Here is a 13,920-nt window from a genome sequence, read left to right on the forward strand (position 1 = left end):
AGGCATTACAACTCCAGACTTCAATTTATGTTACATAGCTGTAGAAATCAAAACAGGATGGTACTGACACAAAAAAAAGACACAAGGATTAATAAAACAGAATAGAAAACCAGGAAATGGGTCCACAGCTACATGATCAACTATCTTTGACAAAGCAGGAAGGAATATCCAATGGAAAAAAAGATAGTCTTTTCAACAAATGGTTTGGGAAAACTGGACAGCAACATGCAAAGAATGAAACTGGACCACTTTCTTATACATTTTGAATTTATATACAAAAATAAATTCAAAATGGATGAAAGATCTAAATGTGAGACAGGGAACCATCAAAATTCTAGAGGAGAACACAGGCAGCAAACTCTTTGAAAACATTGACCATAACAACTTCTTACCAGACAAGTCTCCAGAGTCAAGGGAAAAAAAAGGAAAAATGAACTATTAGAACTTCATCATGATAAAAATCCTCTGCACAGTGAAGGAATCAATTAACAAAACGAAAAGACTACACAATGGGATAAGTTATTTGCAAATGACATATGTGATAAAGAGCTAGTATCTAAAATATATAAAGAACTTATAAAACTCAACACCCCCAAAACAAATAATCCAATTAAAAAATGGGAAGAACACATAAACAGACATTTTTCCAAGGAAGATATCCTTGGAAATGATGGAAATGTTAGATGGCTACCAGACATATGAAAATATGCTCAACATAACTCGTCATCAGGAAAATATAAATCAAAACTACAACGTGATATCATGTCACACCTGTCAGAATGGCTGAAATCAACAACACAGGAAATAGCAGATGTTGGCAAGGATGCAGAGAAAGTAGAACCCTCTTCCACTGTTTATAGGAATGCAAACTGGTACAGCCACTTCGGAAACCAGTATGGAGTTTCCTCAAAAAGTTAAAAATAGAACTATCCTAGGATCCAGCAATTCACTACAAGGTATTTACCCAAAGGTACAAAAAAATACCGATTTAAAAGGATGCGTTCACTTTGACATTTATAGCAGCATTATCAACAATAGCCAAACAATGGAAAGAGCCCAAATGTCCAACTGATGAATGGATAATGAAGCTGTTGTATATATGGAATAATATTACTCAGCCATCAAAAATAATGAAATCTTGGGGCACTTGGGTGGCTCAGTTGGTTAAGCGTCTGCCTTCAAGTCATGATCTCGGGGTCCTAGGATTAAGCCATGAGTTGGGCACCCTGCTCAGCAAAAAGTCTGCTTCTCTCTCTCCCTCTGACCCTCCCCCATGCTTGTGCTCTCGCTCACATTCTCTCTCTCTGTCTCAAATAAATAAATAATCTATTTTTTTCTTTTTTTTTAAAAGAAGGCAGTCTTGCTATTTGCAATGACATAGAGGGAGCTAGAGACTATATTATGTTAAGCGAAATAAGTCAGTCAAGGAAAGACAAAAACTGTAAGATTTTACTCATATGAAGAATTTAAGAAACAAAATGAACATAGAGGGGAAAAAGGGAGAGGAAAACCATAAAATAGACTCTTAACTATAGAGAACAAACAGGGTTTCTGGAAGGGAGATAGTTGGAACAATGGACTAAAAGGGAGATGGATATTAAGGTGGGCACTGGGTACTGTATGTTAGTGGTGAATCACTGAATTATGTACCTGAAACTAATATTATACTATATGTTAACTAACTGGAATTTAAGTAAAAATTTGAAACTATAAAAAAAGAATACTTTTTTTAGTTCTTTTTTTTGTTCTTGTCATGGGTTTTAAACAGAAAGGATGTTTACTGACCATTTAATGGATGATATAAGACCACCCAGAGCATTATTTTCCCTCTGGCACAGAGACGGCAACATGCAAAGAATGAGACTGGACCACTGTAATTTTTTAAATTTAATGCCTACTGCCTTGAAATTTGTCTATTAATATTGTCATTTCTACTTCTTTTGTATTATCTTACCTCCTTATTCTCATTTTTTGTGGCTTATTTTTAAGGGTGCCTCATGCAAACAGTCTTTATCTGAATTATTTCTTAACACAATGTGAAATTTGTATTTTATAATATAAATTTATATATAATTTAATAATATATATAAATATATATATAAATTTATAAATACTAAATTTATAATATAAATTTACATATTAAGAAATCTATGTTAACAAATAATTTCCATATTTCATTGGCTTAAAAACCCTCCATTTATATCTGGTACATTGTTAGATGTCCATACCAGGTTAGTAGGGGGCCTCTACTCATTGTAAATATAGAGGAACCAAACTGAAATGACCCACCGCCTCATTGCCAGTTACTGTGCCAGAGGGAAAATAATGCTCTGGGTGGTCTTACATCATCCATTAAATGCTCAGTAAACATCCTTTCTGTTTAAAACCCATGACAAGAACTAATTATATGACTCCATTAAACCAAAGCGGGGATCAAGGGGGAAGGTAATGAAATCCTACTATGTGTTTGAGAAGCGGAAGTATTAGGTTTAGCCACATAGTGGTGTCTACCAGAGAATGTCTCTGATTTGTTTCAAAAACTTGACACCTGGGTGGCTCAGTCAGTTAGGCATCAGATTCTTGATTTTAGATTAGATCATGATCTCAGTGTTGTGTGATCTGTTCAGCAAGCTCCAAGTCTGCTTGAGAGTCTCTCTCTTCCTCTCCCCTTGCTCCATACTCTTTCAAATAAATAAATTAATTAATAAACAAACAAATAAAAAAAACAGCTCATTCACCATGATGGTGAGTCATATTTTTGACACTGTTCCTGTAACCTTATTTTATGTTTACTATTGAGTATATTTTTTTATAATTTGTTTTTACCTTTCTACCTCCAATTTGATTAAATTGGGGTTGATACTAACAGTGATGCTAATCACTACTGGCAAAAGTAGGTTGAAAATTCTAGATTTTCCTACTCACAAATAGGCAGTAATATGTAATCCAAGTTTTTGTTATCACAATTTCTTATTAATAGGGAGTTTTAAAAAACTGTATTGTAAATTAGAATTTCCCTTTTTTTAAATTTAAGTTCATATTTACTAGGCCTAAGGATCAGATGTAGGAGAAGGAGTTGACTAAACGTGCTTTAAATTTATACTTATCCAAAAAAAATATGTAATTTAAGAGGAGATAAGTTGTTCAAAGCTATAATTTTGTATACAAAAGTTATAACTGGTTTAGAAATCCTAGTATTTAACCTAATATTTTAACTTATTTACTGTCAAATATAAAATTGTTTAAACTAATCTAAAGGAAGAGGTGGATTACCTAGAGAAGCCTAAGTTGGTAACTCCAGAGGTTTTAAAATGTGGCACTACTGGGGTGCCTGGGCGGTTCAGTGGGTTAAATCCTCTGCCTTCAGCTCAGGTCATGATCCCAGGGTCCTGGGATCGAGCCTCGCATCGGGCTCGCAGTTCAGCAGGGAGCCTGCTTCCTCCTCTCTCTCTCTGCCTACTTGTGATTTCCATCAGAAAAAAAAAAAAAAAAAAAAAAAAAAAAGCTTAAAATGTGGCACTACTTTAGTAAATTTACCACCACTACCCAGGGTCTGAATTTCATCTGATTTATTTCAGTAAGTTTATTTTCTAGTATGCCCACGGCAGATCAGATTCAAGGACAGACTCATGTTAACCAAGTTCAGGAGACAGGTATGGAAAATTCAAATATCAATTTATAGTAAGACCTATAACTGCTAAAGGTACTAAATAAGGAAATCTACATGGGAAGCCTAATTATAATCAAGGTGCCAGTCTATAAATTTTCAATAAGAAATACCACTGTCTAGGAGGACAGATACTTGAGTCTCGTATTTAGCACATTTTCTCCTTAGGTCCCATGTGAGGAACTACATTATAAAAATCAAAAGATGGTTTGGTGAGCATATAATCAGAAGAAGGCAAGTTAGTTATGTGATTTGAAGTTTGATAAGCCTCAAATTAAGATGCTTCTTGAGAACCATGAGAGTATCTTATTCATTTTTGTAATCTGATTGTGTGGAACATGCTAGAAATTTTTAAAAGTCTGTTGAATGAATGAACACTCTATACAGGAGAACATAGATATTTTGGATGCTAAAAAGTATTTTATTTGTTGTATTAAACATATTTCCTTAAAAGCACATTATTGTTAACAATGATAGTAAGGGGAAAACATCTGTAAAAATAGTTGCTAATCAACTTTCTATAAGACTTATTCAAAATGAACATAAATATGCTAATCACTACTGGCAAAAGTAGGTTGAAAATTCTAGATTTCCTACTCACAAATAGGCAGTAATATGTAATCCAAGTTTTTGTTATCACAATTTCTTATTAATAGGGAGTTTTTGTTGGACTGCCCATTGCATGGTTGGACTGCCCATTGCATGACTTTAGGGGTACCATTTAGTTGGAATACAGTGTGCCCCCTGGAGTTTCACAATATAGTAAAACTGACCTGTAGTCAGGTTATTTTTACATTTAGAGATGAGGAATAAGAAAGGAAAAGTGGATTTTTCAAAATTTGTGCAACTATTATAGACTAGGTGCTGAAATTACATATTCATAATAAATAACTCATTATTAAAACATTATCAGTGCACAGTTTTAATGCACAGTTACTGAAGGAATACCATCGAGAACCCAGGATCTTTGCACCAATACAATCTGGCTTTCTCAACCTATATCCCCTGTATCTGTATCTCTCTTTGTTTTTTTGGTTGCTGTTGTTATAATTGCCCTTTCTTTTCAACTACAATTTCAATAACTATTATCCCTAAAATCATCTTCCATTGAGGACTTTCAGCTTCTATCTTCTGGATTAGATAAATTAAGTATCTTGAAGATAACATATTTGCTGATGCTGTTCATTATAGAGGTGATAGAGAACAAAAAGTGCCTGAAAGTAATCATTTCAAAACACAGGAAGAATGCTGCTTGAGAAAAGGTGAGTCATTTAAAATACTCCCAAGGATATTCCAGAATGTGACAAATGAAAAGTAAAATGAAAAATGTCTTAGCCCCTTTGCAATTCTTTGGGTTTGTCCTGAGCACATGCTTTGACATCTGGTTGGATTTGAGTATGCTCTTGTTTTATTCAGCTATTGGAGGCTGAAGATCCAATTCAGATTACCTAAATGAAAGATCTATATATCTGTCATATACCACCATTTGTGACTGACCTTTTGTGCTTGCAGTTAGACACCTATTTTTTAGCTCTGTTCAAAAAGAGAAGCCCTGGGGCGCCTGGGTGACTCAGTCAATTGAGCTTCAGAGTCTTGATTTCCCCTTTTTCCCCTTGGGTCATGATGGTGGAGTTGTGAGATCCCCTCCCACCCGCTCAGTAGAGAGTCTGTTTGAGTTTCTCTCCCTCTGCCACCCCCGCCCCCAAGCTCGTGCGCTCTTGCTCGTTCTCTCTCCTTCTCTCTCTCTTGGTTTTTCTCTTGGCATTAGAATACAGCTGGTCCCCAACTTGGGATGATTAGACTTAGGATTTTTTACTTCACAATGGTGCAAAAGTGGTACGCTCTCAGTAGAAACCATACTTCTTATTTTGAATTTGGATCTTTTCCCGGGCTAGTGATATGCCCATGAATACTTCCTCATGAGGCCTGGCAGTGGCAGACACCAGGGCTTCCAGCCAGGCACGTGATCCTGAGGGTCAACAGCTGATACACTCACAACCATTTTGAACCCATACAACCATTATGTTTTTCACTTTCAGTACAGTAGTCAGTATATTACATGAGGTAGTCAACACTCTATATAAAACAGGTTTTGTGGGGTGCCTGGGTGGCTCAGTGGGTTAAAACCTCTGCCTTCAGCTCAGATCATGATTCCAGGGTCCTGGAATCAAGCCTGCTTCCCCCTCTCTCTCTGCCTGCCTTACTTGTGATCTTTGTCAAATAAATAAATAAAATATTTTTAAATAAATAAATAAATAAAACAGGCTTTGTGTTACATGATTTTGCCCAACTCTAGGTTAACTGTAAGTGTTCTGAGCAGGTTTTGGAAGATCATCAGCTATGATGCAGTTTAAGTATATTAAATACATTTTTTATTTAAAGCATTTTTAGCTTGTGATGGTTTGTAGGGACATAATAATCCTATCGTAAATGGAGGGAGATCTGTATTAATAAAGCGAAAGTATTTTTCTTTAAATAAAACCTCAAACATGTTTTTTTTCTTTCTGTGCATTTTAACAATCCCCTAGGAAATTTCATATAAGCACTTTCATTTTTAAGCTGTTGCATTGTATATGATTTTGGCTGTTTTCATTTATTTCAAATAGCAGTATAGATTGATAAAAATAACATCCAGACTTTAAGTTCCTAGAGAATAGAAAGTTTAGCAACAACAACAACAAAAAACAACTATTTTTTTTCTACTGAATGTAATAATTGGTTATATGGAACATAGCTTAGAATTTAAAACTGTAAGAGATATTATTTGCTCACATTATTTCTCGTGGGTGCTTTTTAAATTTTTCTCATTATTTTTAAAGATGTTCATTTTCCCCCCACATTCTTTCCCCTCCTCAAGTTCTATAAACCTTATTTAAATGCTGAAGTGTGAGTTTGATATCAAAACCAGAATCCATTGAGTATAAACTGTAGATGGGTTTTAGTTATGTTTAATAAGAATCTTAAAGAAGTTAATATTCTTTTCCTATATAATCCAAATTCTAGGATACATTTTAATTATTTTTATTAACATATAATGTATTATTTGCCCCACGGGTACAGGTCTGTGAATCATCAGGCTTGTGCATTTCACAGCACTCACCATAGCATATACCCTCCCCAATGTCCATAGCCCAACCACCCTTCTCCCTACCCCTCCACTCCAGCAACCCTCAGTTTGTTTGAGAGATTAAGAGTCTCTTATGGTTTGTCTCCCTCCCCATTCCATCTTGTTTCATTTTTTCCTTCCCTACCCCCCACAACCCCCCACCCTGTCTCTCAAATTCCTCATATTAGAGAGATCGTATGATAATTGTCTTTCTTCGACTTATTTTGCTCAGCATAATACCCTCTGGTTCCATCCACGTCATTGCAAATGGCAAGAATTCATTTCTTTTGATGGCTGCATTGTACTCCATTGTGTATATATATGGAATACGATGCAGCCATCAAAAGAAATGAATTCTTGCCATTTGCAATGACGTGGATGGAACTAGAGGGTGTGTGTGTGTGTGTGTGTGTGTGCCACATCTTCTTTGTCCATTCATCTCTTGATGAACATCTAGGTTCTTTCCATAGTTTGGCTATTGTGGACTATAAACATTTGGGTGCACATGCCCCTTCGAATCACTACATTTGTATCTCTAGGGTAAATACCCAGTAGTGTGATTGCTGGGTCGTAGGATAGCTCTATTTTCAACTTTCTGGGGAACCTCCATCTGGGATACATTTTAAGGAAGTAACCAGAAAATAGGGGAAAAGTACACAGAAACATTCCTCATATGATTTTATATAGTTGTGAATATTTTTGAAAATATATAAATATTCAACTAATTTGACAATTGCACACACTGTGATTTGCATATGGTAGATTAGCTTATTAAAAGGTTGCTTATTGGGGTGCCTGGGTGGCTAAGTCAGTTAAGTGTCTGCTTTCCACTTAGGTCATGATCCTGGGTCCTCAGATCTATTCCCACATCAGCTCCTTGCTCAGCTGGGAGCCTGCCTCTCCCTCTGCATGCCCTTTCCCCTGCTCTCTCTCTGACAAATAAATGACAATCTAAAAAAAAAAAAAAGTTGTTTGTTGAATACTTAAACATAGGGAGGTATTTGTGTTGCAATATAAAGTATGGAAAACAGGATTATAAGTTGCATTTTTATTTTTTTTAATTTTATTTATTTGACAGACAGATCACAAGTAGGCAGTGAGGCATGTGGGGTAGGGGAGAAGGCTCCCTGCAGAGCAGAGAGCTCGATCCTGGGATTCGATCCCAGGATCCTGAGATCATGACCTGAGCTGAAGGCAGAGGCTTAACCAACTGAGCCACCCAGGTGCCCCTGCATTTTAATTTTTAAAACCATGCATACTAAAAGCTTATAAAAATACACAGGAATAGTGACAACAATTATGATTAGGTAGGTGGTACATTTTGAAATATGCCTTCTATTTTCTTGCTACTCTAATTGTTTTCAAATAAGCATTTTTTTAAAGTGAGCATTATTGACAAATAATAGAGTCTCCTCATTGGAAACAAATCTAAATTATTCATGAATGTATTATCTATAACTCCTTTTCATAACATCTGGCTATTGTTGTGGTATAAATACTTCCACCCTGGCTGATTGTAAACAAATACTTGGTGGAAATTCCAAACTTTCTCATTTGTTCTGTGAGCTGATATGAGCCAGTCTAACATTCAGGGATCTGATTAATTATTCTGAAAACGAGATATGTAAAACGAAAGAAGAGGCGAGGCGATGAAAGCAGAGGTGGGGGAAGGGTAACTGCAGGAAGCAAGTGTCCTGCCTCCTCTCCACCGGCAGGCTCCACAGCCAATTTCTGAGTAACAAAGTCAACTTGAAACTGTTTGGGAAATGCAAGAATTCAGATGACCATGGGCACAATTATGAAGATTGGGCCTGTTACAGGAATGGTTAGGAATATGACTGACCTCAAAGAGTTTATGGAGGAGGGCTATTGAAACTCCTTGATCATAAGAATCTGGATTTGGATGTGCCATACTTTGCAGATGTTTTAAGTACCTCAGAAACCGTAGCAGTATGTATCTGGGAAAACCTCCAGAAATTTCTTCCCCTGGGAGTTCTCTATAAAGTAAAAGTATGTGAAACTGACAATAATATTGTAGTCTATAAAGGTGAATAGCTTTTAGGAGTTAATACTGCAGAAAGATTAATTTCTTTCCATATTTGTAAAAGGTCCTTACCCGTTGGACTATTAAGAAGTCATCACATAATTGTTATACCTCCATATTGTATTCTGGAGTGCCTGATTTATTGAAATCATTGCGTATTAAGACCTGCTGTGAATTCAAATATATTTTAAAACCAAACTTATAAAACATCGTGAGTGTCATTTAGATAATCTTCTATCTGTAGATTAAAAATCACTTCTTTTTCAGTTAAAAAACAAATAAAAATAAAAATAAAATGAAAGAAGAATATTTATAATCTTTTGTAATTGAATTATCCCCTGGGTAACCAAATGGCTAATAAAGACATCTCCTTATAAATAATTATTCCAGCTATAAATGAATATTCAGTGATTAAATTAACTAACACAATTTTTCTTTTTTTGATTTGATTTTATTTAAGTTCAGTTAACATATAGTGTATAATTAGTTTTGGAGGTAGAATTCAGTGATTCGACAGTTGCATAAAACATCCAGTGCTAACGAAACTTTTCTGTCCTCAGTGAATTCTTGGATCTAGACTTTCAGTTTCAATGTCCGGGGAGGGGTGGGGGGCTGCGGTTCACGCCACTGCATGAGTAACATAGACATGGTCCCTGCTGTTAATTGTGTGGTGGGGGAGAAAACAGCCATTAAAGAAATGTTTTTAATTGTGTTTCAAATTAATCTGCATGTAGTGACCCCCTCCCTAAATTACACATTTTACCATTCTTCCCACTAATACTATTGCTAGTGCTAATTTTCTTTGTCAGAGTTTACATTATAGACTGTTTTACAACCCCAACTTTTCTAGATGGTTTTCCCTAGTTCCCTAAAAGAATTCAATATTTACCACCATCCCTTTATTAAGCACGTTTACATCATTAAAAAAACTTCTTTTGAATTCTCAATTTTTGAGTCATCTTTTGGTTGTCCGGATTTGAATCCTGTATAGCTAATTTTTTAACCATTCGTTAACTCATGGGCACTCACGTGTTGTCTCATGTATCTGAATGTTTGACATTTGCCTTTAGATCCAAAGGTAACTTTCTGATCTTCACTCATCCATTCTTTTCTCATCAGAGATTTCAGACACTGTTTCTCTGTATTCTGGCTATTAAATGTTGCTTGACGAAATTTGTGGCAAACTTGAATTTTTTTTCTTCTTGAAGTTGACTTGCATTTTCTGCTTCTATGCCTAAGTAATTCTTTATCATGGACACGAAATAGTTTAATCAGAAATTTGTCACTTGCTAATGTTCTGTTAAATTTCTTTCTGTTGTATGATGTGGTAACTTTAGATTCCTTTCTTTCTTCATGTCAGAGAATGTGGTCATATATATATATACATATATATGTATATATATATATTTACCAGATTTCCAATAAGTATTTTTTGTATATTTGATCCTCTCAATGTGCCTACTTACCATCATCTCTCAATGAAAATCTTTATTATGTTTCTATTTTCTCTTTTTTAAAATAATTACCTGAAATATTTTCTTTTTTAAGGTTTTATTTATTTATTTGAGAGAGAAGGAGATTGATCATGGACCAGGAGGAGAGGCAGAGGCAGAGGGAGAAGCAAACTCCCCGCTGAGCAGGGAGCCTGATGCAGGGCTCAATCCCAGGACACTGAGATCATGACCTAAGCCCAAAGTAGATGCTTAACCCACTGAGCCACCAAGGAACCCCGCAAATATTTTCTTTATGTCACTTATTTGACTTTTTATCATGTTTATTCTGACTCTTGCTATTTCTAATCTATACATTCAATTTCAATATTTTGTCTCTCAATTTTCTTAGCTGTGAAATCTTATGTTTCAACTTGTTTTGTTGTCTTTCATGTTATCTGTGTGGTCCATTTCAACTCCTAATTTCTCTAAATTCTTTCATATCTCAAAATGTTCTTGAGAATAGGCTTTGGATTATGTTTCATGTAAATTTTTTGTGCTATTTTGCATGTGACGTTTCATTGTTTGTTTGTTTTTGTCTTTTGCTTCTCCCCCACCTCTGAACATTTTATTCTTTTCTTTTTTCCCCATTATGGTATGGTTGAATAGTTTACATATGCTATGCACCTTCAGATTTTAAAAAAAATCTTAAAATGGGCAGCTTTGTTCAGATCTTATTATTTGCTCTGATTTATGTGACTGAATTATTCTTGACACATTTTCCACTTTGAAAGACTATTTTCTCTGTTACTATATTTAAAGACTAAATACTGTGATCTCACACTTTCTCCCCTTGTGAATTTGGTATTGTTTGTGAGTGTTTCTTGTGCCTCTCTAAGGCCTCCTCCCTCACTGTGTGCTAATCCAGGTTCCCTCTCACACAAAGACATCTCTTCAGCAGTTCTCCTCCTCCCCTTCTTCCCCTTTTCCTTCTAGATCACCCCAGCAGCAAACAAACTTATATATCACAATTAAAAAAGTTTCTTTAACCCCTCATCCCCTCCAGTCACTGTTAGTTTCCATTTACTGCCAACGTTCTTATAGTTTCTATACTCATTTCACCCAACTTCCCTCCTCTTACTTTCCCTTGAACCTTATAGATTTTCACTCTCTACATTTGTACAGAAACCACTCTTCTCATGGCCAACAGTAACTACCATGTGGCTAAGCCCAATGGTGAGTTCTTAGTCCTCATTTTACCTATTAACAGAAATTACCATAGCACTTGACACCCTTCCTTGAAACTTCCATGCATGGCATCCAGGATATCCTGGATAACCCTACTGTATTCACCATATATGTTTAATTTCCTTTTCTGGTTCCTTCTGATTTCCCTTATTGGAGTTCTTTTTGGCTCTGTTTTTTTAAATTTCCTCTTCTCTATTTCACAAACTTGGCATTAGCTTTAAATACTCTATGTCAATAAAGTCCCATGTTTTACCTCCAATTAGGGTGTCTGTCTGTCTGTCTGTCTTTTCTTTTCTTTTTTTTGGACAAGAACTACTTTTTATTACTTTTATGTACAGAAAATTCAACAGTGTACACTTAGCTCAGTTTGATGGCCAGTTCTTGAAAGTTTGCCTTTTCCAATTTGGCAGTGTGAGCCACCGACATTGGACCCAGGATGTTGCCTCCACATTGACAGCTGATCGCATCGTACCTGTCACTGTAGTTGGTTCTGATAGCTTTCACCCCTTTAGCCAGAATTCCTTGTCTTCCAAGTTACCCTGTGTGAAGACAACAGTGGCCTAAGACTTCCTGTGGACCAGATCACCCATCCTGGCCTTCCCTTGATAATGCAGGAGGGGAACCCCCATCTTACAAAACAGAGTGGGCAGGAAGACGGTAGCTCAATGGGACCCACACCATGTGCAATCAATATCAGCTGAATCTTCTTGTTTTCCACCAACATGATGACAGTATTAACCCCAACCTGAAAGACAGGTGACCTCTTGGTAGGGAGTTCTCCTTTGCCAGCAGCTTTCTTCTCAGCCCAGGCTTCTCAGCCCAGAGAACGAGTCTCTGCTTCTTCTCTTGCTGTCTCTGGTCTGTATTTGTGGGCCAACCTAAGCAGCTGAGCAACTGTTTGGTGGCCCAAGGCCTGGGTGAACTGGTTAACCCCAGGAGGTACTAAATAGCAGCTGGATGTAGGGGGATATTTGGCAGAGTGGGTGAGGTCCCTTTTGGGATGGATGTCCTGTCTGATGCCAAAATTTTGGGGCCTTTTCTAACTAAATTTTAAACGTCAAATCCCCATTTGGATTTCTTTTTTTTTTTTTTTTTGGAACTTTTTTTTTCAATTTATTTATTTTCAGAAAAACAGTATTTGGATTTCTAATGGGCATTTCCAAATTTCCATATCCAAAACTAAACTTCTGGTTTGACTCATGTCTTTCACATCTTCATATACTCAGTCGGAAAATTCTATTGGCTCTACTTTCCTAATATGTCCAAATTTCAACCTCTTTTCATAATCTCTGCTGCTACCACTGTCATCATCTTTTCTCTGAATTGTTGTTAAAAACCTCCTAATGGGTCTCCTTGCTTCTATACATGCTCTTCCTAATGCCTGTTCTCAGGACAATAGCCAGGATGTGCCAATTAAATTATAAATTAGATTAAGTCTCTCCTCGGTTCGCAACACTCAACGGCTTCTCTTCTCATTCCATGTAGAAACCAAAATACTTACAATGGTGTTTAAGGCTTTATGCCATATGCCTGCCTCCTCCTCCAACCCAATTACTCTTTTTTTTTTTTTCAAGATTTTATTTTTTTGAGACAGAGACAGAGAGAATGAGAGAAAGTGTGAGAGAGAGAGAGAACAAAAGCAGAGGGAGAAGCAAGCTCCCTGCTGAGCAAGGACTGCCCTCTCCCCCACCCCACCACCCTGCCATGATTCCAAGGCCCTGGGATCATGAATTGAGCTGAACACAGACACTTGAGCCACCCAGATACCCCACCCAATTACTCTTTTATCTCAGCTTCTAACCTCCACCAAGCTTGCTCCATGGAAATAACACTGTCCAGCTGGGTTGTTTCCCATACTTGCCTTTGCACCTCCTGTGTGTGCTGCTTCGAATCTCACCTTCACCTGTGCCCATGGTTCATTCCCTAACTTTCTTCTAGTCTTTGCTCATTTGTCATCTTGTCTCTCTTCTCTCCTTTAATTTTCCACACCATTTATTCTATTCTAATAAGCTGTAAACTTATTTGGGTTTTATTGTTTTAAAAAGTTGTTTCTAGGGGTGCCTGAGTGGCTCAGTGGATTAAGCATCCAACTCTTGGTTTCAGTTCAAGTCATGATCTCAGGGTACTGCTCAGTGTGGAGTCTGCTTGTCCCTCTCCTTCTCCTCTCCCACTTGCTCTCTTGCTCTAATAAATAAAAATAAAATATTTTAAAAAATAAAAAATAAATAAAAGGTTGTTTCTATTATAAACTCTGTCAAGCTAGATATGTTTGTCTAATTTGTTTATTACTATTTCTTCACTGCCTTGAACAGTGCCAGATACATCATGGATTCTCCATAAAGAATGGTCAAATGAATGAATAAAAGAATGAACAGTAGAAGGGCTAGGTCTCAACGCAGCTTTGTGTAATCTGAACTGTGTTCTT

At 36.4% G+C, this 13,920-nt stretch overlaps 1 pseudogene; it reads right to left on the reverse strand.

The window, feature by feature from the left end:
• Positions 1–11,852: 11,852 nt before the first annotated feature.
• LOC122890282 lies at positions 11,853–13,350 on the reverse strand (annotated as a pseudogene).
• Between the last annotated feature and the right edge of the window lie 570 nt (positions 13,351–13,920).

The sequence above is a fragment of the Neovison vison genome, chromosome 11, assembly GCF_020171115.1.
Source record: "Neovison vison isolate M4711 chromosome 11, ASM_NN_V1, whole genome shotgun sequence".
Lineage (NCBI taxonomy): Eukaryota > Metazoa > Chordata > Mammalia > Carnivora > Mustelidae > Neogale > Neogale vison.